Here is a 17,884-nt window from a genome sequence, read left to right on the forward strand (position 1 = left end):
AGCAAGCGTAGAATGCTGGATATCATTGAGCAAGCTTAGAGTGCTGGATATCGTTGGGCAAGCTTAGAGTGCTGGATATCATTGAGCAAGCTTAGAGTGCTGGATATCATTGAGCAAGCTCAGTGTGCTGGATATCATTGAGCAAGCGTAGTATGCTGGATATCATTGAGCAAGCTTAGAGTGCTGGATATCGTTGAGCAAGCTTAGAGTGCTGGATATCATTGAGCAAGCTTAGAGTGCTGGATATCATTGAGCAAGCTCAGTGTGCTGGATATCATTGAGCAAGCTTAGAGTGCTGGATATCGTTGAGCAAGCTTAGAGTGCTGGATATCATTGAGCAAGCTCAGTGTGCTGGATATCATTGAGCAAGCTCAGTGTGCCGGATATCATTGAGCAAGCCTAGTATGCTGGATATCATTGAGCAAGCTTAGAGTGCTGGATATCATTGAGCAAGCTCAGTGTGCTGGATATCATTGAGCAAGCATAGTATGCTGGCTATCATTGAGCAAGCTTAGAGTGCTGGATATCATTGACAAAGCATAGAGTGCTGGATATCATTGAGCAAGCTCAGTGTGCTGGATATCATTGAGCAAGCCTAGTCTGCCTGATATCATTGAGCAAGCTTGGAGTGCTGGATATCATTGAGCAAGCCTAGTGTGCTGGATATCCTTTTAGTGGTTCTGAAGTGAAAGCAGCAAGTAATACAATTTCTTCTTTTCAAAAGGGAAACATTTGCATCTGCTGGGGGGAATGTTTCCAAATATTTGTTTAAAACTGGAGGTGTCTCTCGAACTGACCAGCATGCCAATACAGAAAGCCAGAACACCTTGACCACCAAGTGTTCATGTCACATAACATTTTAACTTACTGGCCTGAGCCCAATGCCACAGTCATGCCCCCATGAAACATGTTAATCTTGAATGCCAGTGCTCCTAGGGTCCAATCTGCCTTTTTTGAAAACTCGACCTTGTGCTTTCTCTAAGATGTATTTGGAGGTCCTGTGGGCTGAGTACTCTTTCAATGCCTATCCCAAGTCTGTTTCTCATGAGTATTTATCCAAATTCACCCCAATTCACACCCCAAATGAGTCATCGCTGCCTGGAGGCTTGCACTTGTAGTTTTAGTTAAAGTGGAGTGTTGGGCAACACATGGTCTGTTTGAGCCTCACCCCTGCAAAACCCCGTTCTAATGATCAGGCCTTCCATGTGCAGAGTTCTACCAGTACATGGATACAGTGGTGCTTCTATGTGTCAAAATACATCTCAAATGCATTACTACACGAGTATGTTCAAGTCCCCCTTCTGGCAGGGCCCAATTATACCAAAACGTACTTTCTTTATGAAACTTTCCCATTTGCATTTAGTTTCAAAAGACGTCATCATTAAATTATACTTTTGTCACAGGTTTTTGCTTCAATCTTTCCAGCCTGATGCGCAAAATGTTCTCTGTAGGTGTGTTTAATTAAGCCTTTCCATGCTAATGCACTTGTTGGGTAAGGCCTTGCAATGTCATTCTTGAACACAGCCTAGAATTACCAGGGCCATTATCACAAAGAAGTAAAAGCCAGGTGTCTGGCTCTGACTCCAGCATATGTGGCCCTCCTGCTGAAGGCAGAGGGGAGAGCAAGCTATGGAGAACAGACTAGAGATCTGCTAAGTTAGAATTCCACCAAAATCGGGCGTTTCATTTGGGATGCCACAAACCAAATCGCTCAAATCAGCCCACCAAGCTGACCCACATTGCAGACTCACTCAGGCTTGGAATGATGCTGCACTCTGGGTGAGTGACCAATTCCATTGAAAGTAAAAACACTTGGGCAGGGGCCTTGAGACAATCCTCAGTCCACAGAGGTTTATGATATAGAAAAAGCACAAAGCGTGAGATTTTCCAAACAAGGCCGGAACCATTGACATTCATGATAAACCTGTTTCATGGCAGCACTGTGTGGTGATATCACAATCTGGTATAAAACGGGGGCGGTGAGCTCAGGGAAGACATCACATTGGTGCTTTTCAGGCTCTCTGTTTTCTTGTTTGATGTGTGCATGTTGATATATATTTTCAATTAAAATCACAATGTACTGGAGGACAAAGCAATCTCTGAACAGACCCATGAGATTCAGAGCTTGCCCCCCGGCACCTTTAAACAAGATAGCCGCACCATGAAGAGGATGGGGTGTGGGATTCACTTACTCCATCGCCAATCAATGAGGACAAGTCAACGGTTTGGCAAAGGGAAGTCTGTTTCATGACAAGTACAAAAAACGGGGAAACAAATGGTAATCAACAGTAATGCGATCGACCTGTCTCGCTTCAACTCCCAAATTCTTCATTCAGACAGCAATAGTTATACGCAAAAATCGTCATCATTGATGTGTAACACTCATAAGTTTATCATGCAATTCTATTGGTTGGAAAAGGTAACTTAAGTATAGGTGTTATATCTGTATATGGTAACAAAGCATAGGGATTGGATAACTCTTATCGGGTGGGCATCTACGTCCACCCCTCTACATCACTCATGATAGATGTCACTACAAGCACAACGTCTAATTGGTTCTACAGCTATAGGACCCTAGATTATTCGGTCCATTGTGATTGGGTGGGTTACACTCCTAGGCTTAAATCTCTACTTTAATTAGCAGCATACAGAATAGACACCCAGGTGCCTTTTGCCCCAAGATTAACCCGGCTTCGCTTCCATCAATCAGCACATTAAGGCTATGTGTCAATTAGTTGGCTGAGGATGGCCCCGAAACTGTAGCTTCTTATCTGGGAAGGTTATGGCATCCTCGGGTTCCGGGTGACATCAGACGTTGGTACCTCTTCGCCCTTGGCTGGTCACGTGTTTGTTCACCGTGAATCTTCTTCATTTTCCTTGTATTCGTTTATTTGATTCTCCCGTAGCCTCGCCACCTGCCTGGGGCCTCTTTATCTCAACCTTCACTGGCTGGCTGCTATGCTCTGAAGTCTTGATTCTCCAGAGATGCCGCTCTCCTCCCTTCCTTAGGTTGACCTCGAATTCCCAAGCATGAGCTACTTCTCACTAAGTTTCGATTCCGCTCTTCCTTTGGCTGGAATATGAATCTTGGCCTTGCTAGCCCTTTGCAGCCGGGGCTTAATTCTGCTTTTACAAAATGGAGTCGCACTTGTATAGTGTGCTTTATTGAGGTAGATATATAGTTGGTGCATACCGCTCTATTCTTCTACTAAGCATTGCAAGCAGTATCATTCTCTTAGCTTTTTGCGTTCCAATCCTATTTAAAGGCACTTTAGTCAGTTACATGTGCTTATTTCACTTATTGGTTACGTTTCTTTATATTAACGTCTTTTCTCTTACACGTCCATTCCAACTTTATTCCTAACGTTTCACCCTTGTGTTTCAACTTCGCTTGTCGTTTATGTTCATCTGTACGACTGTCCAGGTTCTCATGTCGTCACCATTTGCCTTCCATTAAGGCTCTTTGGGTCTCTTCGGGGACAGTCTGTTAGTAGTCTTCATTGCGTGTTAACTGCTGGTACAGTTGTCTCAGTGGTTACCGGGCTGCCCAAGGTTGTCTGGTATAGGCACTTCAACAGGTATTGCTCTTCTGATGTGCACTGGGCAGAGTCCTAGAGCTGCTCTCTGTTGGCTGATTTGTTCCTCATACGTCACATACTTTGGCGAGTATGTTTCTGGCACCTCACTCTGTGGGGTTGCGGTGTAGGCCATGTCTGGGACCTCCTCTACAACAACAATATTGTAGAAATATGCAGATGCATACGCATCATTTCAAGAAAGCCAACAAGATGTGTTATCCCCCTGCTCCAAAATAGTCCTGCTTTATAAATCTAGGCTAGCTAACTCACTGGCAGACGCCAAGACACACGGCAGAATCTACTCTACCCGGCTGTCTTTCTTGACCGGTTTGATCAATGTTACTAGAAGTGCTCCCCCACCCCCCATGTGTCATTCTCTCCTTCGTCATCTTCAATCTATACATGGAACAATGGGAACTCTTCAAAAAGACTCTGACATCGCTATGCATCTATACACTGATGGCACTCAGCTTTACCTTACTGTCAGTGGCCCGCCAAGCATTGCTTGACTCCGCAAATGCCTAACTACTACCCCAACATGAATGTCAAAAGCTTACCATAAACTGAATGCAGCCAAGACCCTAATTTGTACACAATACCTACCAAGCAAATATAAATCCCTCTCTCCCTCCCCCGCCAGGAGCACTGCACTACTGTACACAATGCCACGCCCAGGTCTGGCACCTTCCTGTTGCAAAGTGCTCTGTTGATCATGAGCTAGGTTTGTGCTTTAAGCAATAAAATAAAATTAAAATCAAGGTTTTTGTCCCAGAGGTATCGGATGATGGATGAGCCAGATGGAAGAGCATAGTGGAATATTTAGTCCACTGGAGTACAAGAGTCCTTCCTGGAGCCCCAAATCCTTAGGCATTCTTGTACCTGATTTCCTGGAAGAGGAGGTGCAGCAGCCTTTTGTAGCTCTGTGCAGCTGAAGGGCTCTGTACTCTCTTCGCACTGGGCATTCCTGTCCACATTACACGATGGACAAATGAGGGAAAGACACTGTAGCAGAGCTCCAGATCCATCCAACATCTTAAACACAGCTGGCTGGCTGCTATGCTCTGGAGTCTTGATTCTCCAGAGATGCCGCTCTCCTCCCTTCCTCTAACTACACTGCAAAGAAGGTCATCATACAACATCTGAATGGAAAGTAAGACGTATGCTGTGCAGCAATTTAGCCTGTGCTGAGTTCTCGCCTGCGCAATCTGCCAGTGTGGAGAAATAGGGCACACCGTTCCCTTCATATTTTGGGATAATTACTCTCTACATAGACACACGGGTCTGCTGCCACAGTTCCTGCCCAGCTTCAGGTAAGTGCTCCCTCCTTGCACACTCCTTTGTCGCATAGTTTTTCCTTTTTCCCCTCTTTGCTACTTTCTGTTTTTTGTGTTTCTCCTGCTTTTTGTCCCCTGCTTCCCCTTGCCACTCCTTTTACAGGTGTTCCTCTCACCATGCCCCTTCCTCCCCTCCTCATGATTGGCTGGCCGTGTTGGCTGCCAACCTTACCTGCTTGCAGGGTCCAGGACAGTCTTTAGATCTGCAGCAGGCCTGTGCAAGCAGGTATTGCTGCCACCGTTCCTGGCCCAGCGTCAGGTAAGTGCTCCCTCGTTGCCTCCTCCTTTTTTGCAGTTATTTTTCCTTTTTTCTCTTCTTTGCCTCTCCCTCTTTTTTTTCCCTGCTTTTTGTCGCCTGCTTTTCCCGACCCTCTCCTGTTGTGTGTTTTCCTGGCCTCTATGCTCCTCCCACCCACTGCCCGCTTCTGCACCCCATTATTGGCATAGCCGCATTGGCTGCCACACTTTTAAAAGAGGGACCCAGGACAGCCTTGCCCAGCAGCCACCGCCTAAGGGCCAGAGGCAAAGGGCAGCTCGCTACTAAGCAGCTCCATTCCGTTTTTGCCCATGTTCGCCTCGGGATGCTTGACACAGACAACCTACAGCAACGGAAAATGTAAGTGTGGTGTGGGCAGGAGCACAGCCAATAATCTACTTCAGTAAAACCCCACCACTCTTATTACCTATGAACATATACCTGCCTGCATTTAGCCTAATTGTGGAATGTGGCCATTTTCTACATCTGACCTATTTACATGGGTTGGCCTTTTTACATTTGGCCTAATTGTATATGTGAGCCATACTGTGTGTCCAGTCTGTTTGTATAGGTTATCCATATCCTCCCTGCTGCGCTCTGAGATGGGCATCGTGTAACATCTGTATTGTGTTGGATTCTGCTCCCTGAAATGGTTTGTTGCGGGTAGGAAATGTGTCGCACTTCAATGGATTGTTGGGGGTGGGAAATGTCCCACACTTAGATGGATGGTTGGAGTTGGGAAATGTGTCGCACTTCGATGGACTGTTGGGGGTGTGTAATGTGCTGCACACAACTCAACCTAACTTAACTGGACTGTTGGGGTAGGCAATGTATCACACGTAGATGGATTGTTGGGGTGGGAAATGTATTGCACTTAGATGGGTTGTTGGAGGTGAGAAATGTGTTGCACTTATATGCATTGTTGGGGGTAGAAAATGTGTTGCACTTAGATGATTTTTGGGGGTAGGAAATGTCTCACACTTTGGTGGATTGTTGGGGATGAGAAATTCATTGCACTTGGATGGATTGTTGGGAGTGGGAAATGTACCGCACTTGGATGGATTGTTGGAGGTGGGAAATGTGTCATGCTTAGATGGACTGTTAGGGGTAGGAAATGTACTGCACTTAGTTGGATTGTTGGGGGTAGTAATCATATTGCATTTAGACAAACTGTTGTAGGTAGGACATGTGTTGCACTTAGTTGGAATGTTGGGGGTGGGAAACGTACTGGACTTGGATGGATTGTTAGAGGTGGGAAATGTGTTGTACTTAGATCGTCTGTTGGGGGTGGGTAATGTGCTGCACTGATCTTACCTAATTTAACTGGATTGTTGGGATAGGAAATGTGTTGCTTCTAACTAACCATACTTAAAACTCACCATTCTGCATACCCTCAAACTCTCAAACTGGTCCTCATTACTCTGTGAAAGTCACCCTGGTAGGACATAAGGAGTGGCAAGGTATTGTGGTTGGACAAACTATTTGGGTTTGGCCACTCATGGTGCTTGTAACAATTGTTAGGTTTTAGCCCAAGCACACTATTTGTGAAGATTCACCATGCTCTCCACCAGGGAGAGATTAAAAGTATAGCCCTTGCTCTATTTGTGATCATTTGTGAAGGCTAGCCTGTGTCACTAACCATTTATCACAGCTGCAAGAATAGACAGACAATGACACTACCTGAGGAAAAGGGTGTATCTACAACAAAGCTCCATCAGAGTTTCTAGGTACGTATAAACGCACCACCCCATTGGACACCGGAGCAGACACAGCTAACCGCACACATCAGAATACCACAATTTGGTCTTGCTGGTCCCATAATTCTTCCACCTACTTACATCAACACCTCTGACATCAGTATGCAGTGAAGTCCTATGACAAATGCAGGCCAGCTTGAGACCTAATGAGTCTCTTGCACTCACGCTTTTTCCTGACCTCTCTCAGCACCCAGTCACATCCCTGACCTCGTCGGTTGTTTTTACCAGAGCCCAGACAGCCCTCATAAGCATTATCATCGCCAAATACACATGTGCATTCTAAACCTACTCAGTAATTCCCCACATTTTGGACTTCGGTCCCCGAGGGCATTCCCACCACTAGCACATTATAATTGTAATTGGTTATTTATAACGCGATTAATACCCAGAGGTTTCTAAGCCAGGATCCGGGAATCAAACCTGTGTTTCTCTGCGTCGTCTTGCTTCCAAGGCGAGCTTGTTAGAGACTATAATAATGGTAACATGCTGTATAAATTACAAATACAATACAATAATTACTCTCTACATCGACACTGCTTTATTTGCATAATGGGCAGTGTACATTTGGTAATTCTACTTTATTGTTCAATTTTTCATTTTATAATGTTCATTGTCTCGGGCGGATAGCTCAGGGGCAATGTGCTCATCTTGGAAGCAAGACCAAACGAAGCAACACAGGTTCCATCCCTGTGTCCGTGCTTAGAAACCTCTGGGTATTAATCGCGTTATAAATAACCTATCATGTCACCTATTGTTTGTGTTAATTATCAGATTATTGTGTATTGTTGTAGATGATTTTATATAGCACTCTGTACATTCTTTGGTCACTCCTAAGCCTCCGTCTGCCAGGTGAACATGGTACAAAACATGATTGGATTCACAGACACCTTTGAAAAGGGTCAGGGTTGTTCCACAACATGAATTCTTATTAAATAAAAGATAAGAGGGGATTTAAAGGCCATTGGAAATGTTGCATTGACAAATACTTTATAGGAAATAAAGACCCGCTTATACTGGAATTTGTGGGACCTCTCCAAAGGAAATATTTAGAAATTGAGGAAGAAATTATGCTAATAAAGCACTTTTGAAAAGTATTTATTTTAGTAAATTTTCATAGGACTTAGGAAATTTAAAAAACAAGTGGTCTGGGAATTGAGTGTAAAAATTGGGGTTCACTGGATTGCCCACAGAAATCAGGTAATGGCATATTCCACACAGTTAATAAACCATATATTATCAGCTTAACTTCTCCATACAACGGCCAAGTGCAAACTGCTACACCAATTTCACTTCCACCAGTGAAGGAAATAATGCCAACAGACGGCTCGGCGGGCTCAGTTTGACCAGAAGTGTACAGGCCAGTCCTTGAAGATGACAAGTACCAGCTAGCAGAGTAATAGTAGCACCTGTTACTCATGCATCAAACACAATTCACTTCATTTCTTTACTGCATGAATAACCACTATTGTTATTAATCTATTGTGTTCTTTTAGTCTAACAAGTGATATAAATTCTAAGCGCGTGCACATGATGGCTGAGAGAAGGATCAATGTAGTTCATTCATCAAACCAAGTCTCAGTCCTTTCTTAATTTCAGAAGGCTATATCCTAGCCAACTCAAGAGTGAGTTCCATAATTTGGTGCCATGACATGAGGAAATGTACTATAACAAGAAAGTCTGTACTGCTTTAAATACAAATCTCAATAGGTTCAATTTAAGTTATTTCTCTGAGCGTACCATTACGATATCATACATTTTAGGGTTCTCTTAAAGCAATCGAGGCAGCCTCAAGTTTGTGTAAGGATTCTTTAAGTATTTATTTCACAAGAAAAAATATGCACGGATATGTTATAAAAAAGTATGCATAAATAGTTTGTAAACAGTAAGAGATATAATACAAAAACCAAATAAATATGATAACATGTGAATTCAAAATTAGTGAACAAAAGTGAAAAAACGAGCTGCAATAGAAAATTAATTGTCAATTTCTTAGAACAGAAGAAAAATACATGAGGAAACCCTGCCTCTGCTTACTGCCTTCCTGAAATGCGTTTCGGCTAGGGAGGGGGGGCATGCTACCAGGAGCAGTGGTCTGGTGGTGGGATTGCAGATGGGAAATGTAGTTCTTAGAAGGTAAGGGAATTGCCGGAATTTTCATTTGCAGATACTTGTTCAGGGCATCACAGACCTGCCTATAGTAACGCAGCATCTTGCATACACGTGTTGAGAACATTCCTGTATTGTATTTGAAGAGATTCACAGCTATCATTGATCACAAGCATTAGGGATGCAAGCAGCGGCTCTGTGTTATTATCCCACCCAATAGGGAAGACTCCTCTTAAAGACCACCTTTTTTCGGCCATCTCGAAACAGCCCGTAAAGGGCAGGATTATCGCTTTATCAAGGGTTTCAACACCCGAATCCCCAATTCCATGCCACCTTGCCCTCAGTCTCTGCTATCCCCCATTTTATACCCTGGCATAACCCAACAGGCCCAAAGGAGGATTCTAGAGTTCCTCCTAAAGGTCCATCTTAGTTCCTCAGTTAATTCAAATGTGGGGAAAGCGATGAGGGAGGTAATCCGGTGTCCTATTAAGGATCCCTCAAGCTGGTTCTCTAATGGGATTGCCCTGATGAAAAGCTGGGGTTGGGGTATTTGGCCGACCCTAAGCACACTCTTGAATAGTCCGTTTAAGACCCTTCTTAGGCAAAGGGCCGCTCACATAGAGTTCCATTTAATTCAGGATAAAATTGATACAAATTCTGTTCCCCCTCTTGTAAACAACCGAGTTCTCTAACCTTCATAAATCAAATTAAATCCCCAGATTGCCATAGGATTATACTAACAGTTAGATTGAATGTTCCCCCTTTGAGGGCAAGGATGCAATGGCTAGGTTTAGGGAGGATATGCCCCTGCGATATGGGCAACGAAGAAGACTAATTGCAGATTTTTTTATTGGTTTTAGGAAAAAATGGCTTAGGCTGCATGTTATCAATAATGTTATCAGGACACGTATGGACGCTATGTCAATGTTTATGCCACGCAATAAGAAAGAGGATTTATATAATGTTTTTTAATATTTAAGAGCTGCACTCGAAGGGAAAACCGGATAACAGGATAAATCTAATTTAGATGCATAAAATGTCTTAAATTCCGTGAACATGGCTTTTAGTAGACAATGGCCCTCATTCCGAGTTTGGAGTTAGCCATGGCCTCCGATCTGGTGAAGGGAGTAATTACCGGTCCAGTCCGAGGTCGGCGTGACCGGTAATTCCCCATTCACCAGAGCCATTCCCCATTCCGATTTGAGCCCCCATAGGGCTCAATGGGAAGGGGGAAGGCGGCAATAACGGTACCGCAAATTGCAGTACCGTTATTGACCCTGGTATCCCTTTGCGGGTCCCGTCCATAACGCCTGGTAAAACCAGGCGTTAAGGGAGGACCTGCAAAGGGACCTCGGAATAGGGCGCAAAGGAATTACCGGCACTGTGTCATTACCGGTGCCCGGTATCCCTTCACGCCCAGGTCGTAATGACCCCCCAATGTACTGTAGTTTGACTTGTCATCATAAATCGTCAGATTTTTAAATTGTGTGGTTTGTATGTGTTAATGGATACTAATCCGAATAAACTTCATCCCTTCCTCGCCTTGTCCTCCAGTCCCCCACTCCCCACCCACCCTGCCTGAACCAGCCATGGGAATCCCCTCCTTGAAGCAGCTTCCCAGACCCGCAAGGCATTCCCTGGAGTCCGTCCAGACACCTGCTAATAGCGCCGTTGACATCCCTTTTAAAAATATACCAACTTGATATCCTTGCAAATCATCCTGCAAAAACCAGTGTCTAAGCTACAATTTATATATTTTGTTATTGATGAAATGTGTAAATGTGAAATTTCCCAGGACAGGCTACTTCCTTTTTTCAAAGCGGGGAGCCTAAGAACGCATGGTATAAGCTAAACAGGAAGTAGATACAGGATAGACTAAAGGACCCACGCAGATATTTCTAATCTTTTGACAGCTGGATAGCTACATGTTTTATTCATACTGGAGAGACTCTTCTTTGAGCCTTTTTTTAATGTCTCTGGGCCTAGTAAGATCATTGTTTTTGTTTTCCCTTGTTCCCCTCCCTTGCCTCGATGAACTCTGAAACACCTGCGTACGAGCGCGATACAAATAAAATATCAACATCAATATCTGAGCAGGGCTCACAGATGCCAGTCAGATTCAGTACAAAATACCCCAGATATCTTGTGAAAGAACGGCATGGGTCAAAACACTTTTCGGCTGACCTACCCAAACGACCAATTTAATCCTTTACCTGAAAACCTGGGAAACTACTTTTACTATATCACACTAACCAGCGCAAGATATCCGATGTCCAACAAACATATGCAAACGCAAGAGATGTGGGCAACACCTCTCCTTTGCGTGACCTTGCTGCTAATTCAATCTACCGAAACCTTGATCTAGCATAGACGTAAAGAAGTGTGGATCGGGTACTCCAAGGTAAGTGTCATGATGCTTTATTGTCCAAGACCTGTACCACTTCACGAACACATCAGGAAAGGGGAAACGTAGATGGCACGACACGTAGGAGGAACACTGGTCTTGCCCCACCCCCCTCACAACACTCTCCAGCTGGCAAAGCCCCAACGGTCAACCACAGAACACCACCAGCCACACACTCTACATTCAGTCATGACATCACTACATTCTAGGCCATGACACCCTACGCTCTCAGACTGGAGCCTAAGCTCACACTATAACAATAGACCATATACCTAATTGCCCAGTGCTACGCGAGTAGATTCAGCCTCCAGTGCCGACTTCCGTATACAGTCAGTAAAAAATAGAAGGTGTGTTTGGTAGATGATAAGGTATTTTGCAATATTTGCTTTAAATGGGAGTTACTGTCTTACAGGGCAGGAGCTCAAAGTCACCAGAGGTGAAATTCACATCAGGGCGAGCCCAATCCTGGTAGCCAGCTGATTTCTCAGACCTGCAAGGAGCCTCTTGATCACCCAGTTAGGTGCAGGAAATTAAGCCGGTGTAAGTCATTACTGTGGCCCTCTCTGCAAAGCCTTAATCTACTGCCGCGTCATATCACCTTCCATCCCGCCCAGTTTCCATGTTTTCCTATTCGAATAACTACACTTGGTTGCACAGTCAAAAATGCATCTTATGTTTTAAAGTCAGTACTTCTCTTAAGCCCCTTTTGGAAGATTGTATGTACCGTAAAAAGCCAGAAATCATTCAATAATTGGTACCAAGAAGTTAAAGTGGCTACTGCAGATTAGTACCCGGCAAAGGTGGTGTGGCAGCCTCTCAGCCAACGAAGAGGCTTGGAACGGGGGAATTCCTGCATTCCGAGCCACCTCACGGCTGGAGGCCACCATCTTCCCTCAGCAGGGAATGAGGTAAATGCTCCCTTCCTCCCACCCCTCCAAAGATCTCCCTTCCCTCCCCCATTCCCTCCACTTACCTTCTTTTTTGCTCCTCATCGGGAGGATGTTTGTTTACTTTTTTCCCTATTTTCTGAATGGCTGTCATGGAAAGTGAGAAGGGACTATGTGTAGTCCCTTTCAATGGTAGGCATTTTGTCTGTTTACTTTTTTTATTGTTTCTCAATGACCTCCATGGAAAGAGAAAATTGATTTCGTTTTCTATCTCCCAGGCAGCCATTTTGTTTAAACTTTTTTTTTTTTCCTGTTCCGAAATACTTTTAGCACCCCAGTTTCCCAGTCTTTCTGGCCGGGGTACTAATAGCAATAGACCCCTCACAGGCGGGCATTACCACTTCAGGCCACGGGGCCTTCGTCAAGGCCCTCACTTCACTCGGGACTGGAACTATGGGCCCGCGTGGCATTATCTGAAGTGGTAATGCCCCCCCCTGCGAGGGGCTTATTGCTTAAGTATATCAAAAAGTACATCCCGGTGAGGAGCCACACAAGTATTCTTAAGCATACAAATGGCACTTTCACTTTGCTTGATATCTCCCAATGTCCCTCCCACCATTCTTTGTGGCTAGATTGGCAATTATACAAGTACACATTTTTCTTTCCCTGTTTTGTTCTTGTACTTGAAAAAGGAGAATTCTACCTATCTTTTTTACTACCAAACAATGAAGTTCCATTTGTTTGCCACAAAAGTAATTTCCTCCCAATATTTTAAATATGGAAGTATCTTGACTTCCAAAAACCTGGAATTGACTCACTGGTTGCAATCCTTTGGAAACTGGGTGGCATGGGGAAATAAATAGGTGTTCACATATGAAATAAAAGTAGATGGCGTTCCCTGGCACAGCATCTCCATTCCAAGGGAAAAGACGTAGAGGCTGAGTCATGGAATTTATAGCGCAGTGAAAAGTGTCTTTGCACTGGTGCAAAGTGACTTTACACTGCAATAATACGCTTGGTGTTTGTTGGCAGTGCAAAGTCACTTTGCACCGGGAAAAACATTCCATGAATCAGACCCATAGTTTTATCCAAAAATTGCTGCTCACTCTTTGTTATGTCGTGCAACCGCACAAGATCTGCTGCATGTAACAGATTCTGTTCATGCTATGTAAATAATTCTCTAATAATGTATGCACATGCAGGAAGCCATTCTTTCCCAGATACGTAGACCCTCTTCTAAAATTCTGTGGGTTTCCCAATACCAGCAACAATGTCTAAAAACGAAAGAGGCAGCCCTCTGACTGACAGACGTTTCAGTCTTTTAGTTCTCACACCCGAATTCTGAAGTTATGCAAATGAGATATATAGTTCCTGGTTACAAACACTTTAATGATAGTCTGGGTGTTGTGAAATAGAAAATAACTACCATGCCCAGTTTGCATTTTGTACTTTCTCGTTCACGAATAAAGCCCATTTATCACAGATTTGTTTGTCAAATATAAAAATCTGTGATCATTAATATGTTCCCAAAATGCTATTTGAATTTCTGTAATGCAGCCAGGAACCCTCATTAGTGCTATTTGTCAGCTTTCGCCTCCTTCTAGACATATTTCAAAATACTTCAATCCGAGTGTACCAGTCATCCCATTTTAATTATTTATTTATTTGTGTATTTATTTTTACATTTTTGAAGCGCCCAAACCCTGGGGCACCAGGGCGCAGTTGCAACCCGTTACATGAGATAAAGCTTGAGTAAGCCAATACATAGAGTGCTGTGGACATGAGATAACTACAGAGGTGACTTTAATACTATAGGAATGATAGATAACCTTTTATCAGAAAACAGTATACATTTATTTGTTCTAGTTTTTAATAATGTGCATTGCTCAGTAAGACAGGTAACAACATTTTTATGATTACAATGTATACTGAAGGTGGTCATTATAAACATATATATACAACTTTACCGAGAGACAATGTACAACCTTACTCGAAATGAAAAACGTAATTTTTAATAGTTTCTCTTGGCAAGACTAGAAAACAGTTTGTTGTTCACATTAAAACTCAAATTGTATGTGCTGGTCCCTGATTGTTAGACTTGCATTATCTTCACACGTGCTACGTGATTTACAAACTCTCACAATTAATACAAAAGGAATACAATGCAAACTCAATTGCAAACCCTGCAGTGTGGTCCTCTAGTCCCTTGCAGGTTCTGTCAGAACCCTATTACTCCTTGCAGGGCCAGTCTATATCCCGCTCACCCCCCTCTGAATGGAAGAGCACCCTCAGTGTGATGGTGACATGCCTGCCGTGCCCACACAATGACCATGTGTGTCTCCAAACACCAGGTTTGACCCCACCTCAGGGGAGGCCTCTCTGGATGCTGCTCTAGTTCTTCTAACCATAGAAACACAGCACACACACGCCCCTCCTTCAAGATATCTCTGTGTGTGCTGCTGTCAGCAACAGCTGGGGTGGCTCTAGCAGATCCACAGATGAGAACGCGACTCTCACCTGCAGTGATAGATAGTGAGAGAGAGTGGGGCACTGTCTCTCAGCGTTAGTGTGGTACTACAGCACGCTTGCCTCCCGCCCCACCCCAACCCCCGGCTCCGCTCTTCTGCCGTTCCGGGCACCTCCCTTTGGCCGTCTAGCTGGTGTTAATAGCCATGTCGTGCCTCAGGAACCCTTAGCTCTCCCCACTGGCCCTCGCTTTGGTGTTGAGGTGGGCTTCGGGCCGCTAATATCCAACAGTGGCCCCCGTTAAAGCATAATGCTTAAAATGGGCCCCTATGTCTGAGCTGTGCAGAACAGCTGGAATTCTATGACCTTCAAAAGCAGTCAGTGGTGGTTTACGCGCATTACCTGCGTATCGGATGTTCACAGCAGCCTGGAACCTGGTGGGACTCCAGGAGTTCCCCTTTTAAACCACAGCCTAGCTGCAGCAACACGTGACACACAGCGCTAAAAGGCCACAGAACAGTGTTTAGCGCTTTGCAAATGACACGTCACACATTCTGCACTTGTCCAACATGGTCGCGTGCGTCTGCCAGACGTCCAGGGCTGGGGGGCAAGGCCAGTCCTAGGTTGGCTCTGTGTGGGTGCAATGGACTCCGGCACTGCAGGCTCCCAGCAATCCCGGATTGTGCTGAGTGCACACCTGCTGGCCTCTAAATCACCCACCACAGGTGTTCATTGTTCAGTGCTAATCGCGCACGCTGATTGGAGATATTATTAACGACATTGGGCACGTGCTAGGAACGCTCGGAGACCTGTACTTTCTAAACATCAATTCCATTCAACACGAAAACAGATTTTTTTTGTAAATAGCAAGCGAGTCAATCTGCAGCTGGGACCCAGCAGTAAAAATACATGTTCCCCCTCTCTAGAGGAATGAAAGTCAGCATTATCCTTGATTTTTCCAGCCCCTACTCCCCGTCCCTGGGCCCCTCCACGACAGATGACAGATTCCTGTTCAATTTATTTTAAAAGCCATAAAAATAATAATAAAAAAAAAACACCAATAATTGTTGCAGTTTAACCGTTTCTAACAGGCTTGATTAATGGGGCCACGGCTGGGCAACCAAACCTGATATGGACGGAGCCCTCTGGAATAATTACGAGTGGAGAAAAAACAAAAAAAAAAAGTTTCGCTTTCTTTTTTAATTGCGCGCGCGGCAGCAAGTCATTACGGGAGATTATAAGGGTCGCGCACCGGGGCGACCTCTGCGATAGTATTAACTGCATGGAAGGTTCTCTCATTTATTCATATTTATTCTAATTTGATATTGGCATGAAATGTTAGGCGCAAAGAGATGTTGGGGGTGGCAGAGTGTGCATGGTAACGAGTGCCTGAGGGGATCTGTGGCAGAAAGGGATGGACTGGAAACCAAAAGAGGTCCTGAAAATAAAGTTCAAAGTGGCTCCATATTACACATTTTCAGAAAGGCCAACCCTTTTCCTGTGGTGCCCCTGGTGGCAGAAAGGGAAGAGGTAACTATCTACGAACTTCTGGCAGTTCTGTGGCTGGCACGTGGCCAGATCCTGACGCTTCAAATGGAGACAATGCTTGACAAAGTCCACGGCGTTATGCTCCACGTTCCACGTGCTCATTTCCTCTCAAACAAGTAGCCATGTGGGCCTCCAGGGCTGGAAGGTCCTAAATGCACGCCAGTGTCTCCTGGACGGGAAAGCCCCTGCTGCATTGCTGTGGTCATGGATCTGCTGGACTGGAAGGCCCCCGCTGCATTGCTGTGGCCGTGGATCTGCTGGACTGGAAGGCCCCCGCTGCATTGCTGTGGCCGTGGATCTGCTGGACTAGAAGGCCCCCGCTGCATTGCTGTGGCCGTGGATCTGCTGGACTAGAAGGTCCCCGATGCATTGCTGTGACCGTGGATCTGTTGGACTGGTAGGCCCCCGCTGCATTGCTGTGACTGTGGATCTGCTGGACTAGAAGGCCCCCGCTGCATTGCTGTGACTGTGGATCTGCTGGACTAGAAGGCCCCCGCTGCATTGCTGTGACTGTGGATCTGCTGGACTAGAAGGCCCTCGCTGCATTGCTGTGACTGTGGATCTGCTGGACTAGAAGGCCCCCGCTGCATTGCTGTGACTGTGGATCTGCTGGACTGGAAGGCCCCCGCTGCATTGCTGTGACTGTGGATTTGCTGGACTGGAAGGCCCCCGCTGCATTGCTGTGGCCGTGGATCTGCTGGACTGGTAGGCCCCCGCTGCATTGCTGTGACTGTGGATCTGCTGGACTAGAAGGCCCTCGCTGCATTGCTGTGACTGTGGATCTGCTGGACTAGAAGGCCCCTCCTGCATTGCTGTGCAAATGGATCTGCTGGATTAGAAGGCCCTCGCTGCATTGCTGTGGCCGTGGATCTGCTGGACTAGAAGACCCCCTACTGCATGGTTCTCTGGCTGTGGATATGGTTGACTATTAGGTCCCCACTGCATTTCTGTGCCTGTGGATGTGTTGGACCAGAAGGCCCACAATTCACAGTTTTATAGTCTTGGGTCCGCTGGACTAGACAGTCTCCATTGCATCTCTGTGGCTTTGGATCTGCTTGACTAGAAGAGCCCCTGCTGCATGGTTCTGTGGTTCTACTTCTCTGAAAGGCCCTCAGTGCATTGCTGTGGCCGTGGATCTGCTGGACTAGAAGGCCCTCGCTGAATTGCTGTGGCGGAGGACCTTGTGGCCGTGGATCTGCTAGACTAAAAGGCCCCAACTGCATTGCTGTGGTCATGGATCTGCTGGTCTAGAAGGCCCTCGCTGCGTTGCTGTGGCAGTGGACCTTGTGGCTTCGGATCTGCTGGTCTAGAAGGCCCTCGCTGCATTGCTGTGACTGTGGATCTGCTGGACTTGTAGGCCCCTGCTGCATTGCTGTGGCAATGGATCTGCTGGACTAGAAGGCCCTCGCTGCATTGCTGTGACTGTGGATCTGCTGGACTGGTAGGCCCCTGCTGCATTGCTGTGGCAATGGATCTGCTGGACTAGAAGGCCCTCGCTGCATTGCTGTGACTGTGGATCTGCTGGACTGGAAGGCCCCTGCTGCATTG

Source organism: Ambystoma mexicanum, chromosome 5p, assembly GCF_040938575.1.
Source record: "Ambystoma mexicanum isolate Mex_15411 chromosome 5p, UKY_AmexF1_1, whole genome shotgun sequence".
Taxonomy (NCBI): domain Eukaryota; kingdom Metazoa; phylum Chordata; class Amphibia; order Caudata; family Ambystomatidae; genus Ambystoma; species Ambystoma mexicanum.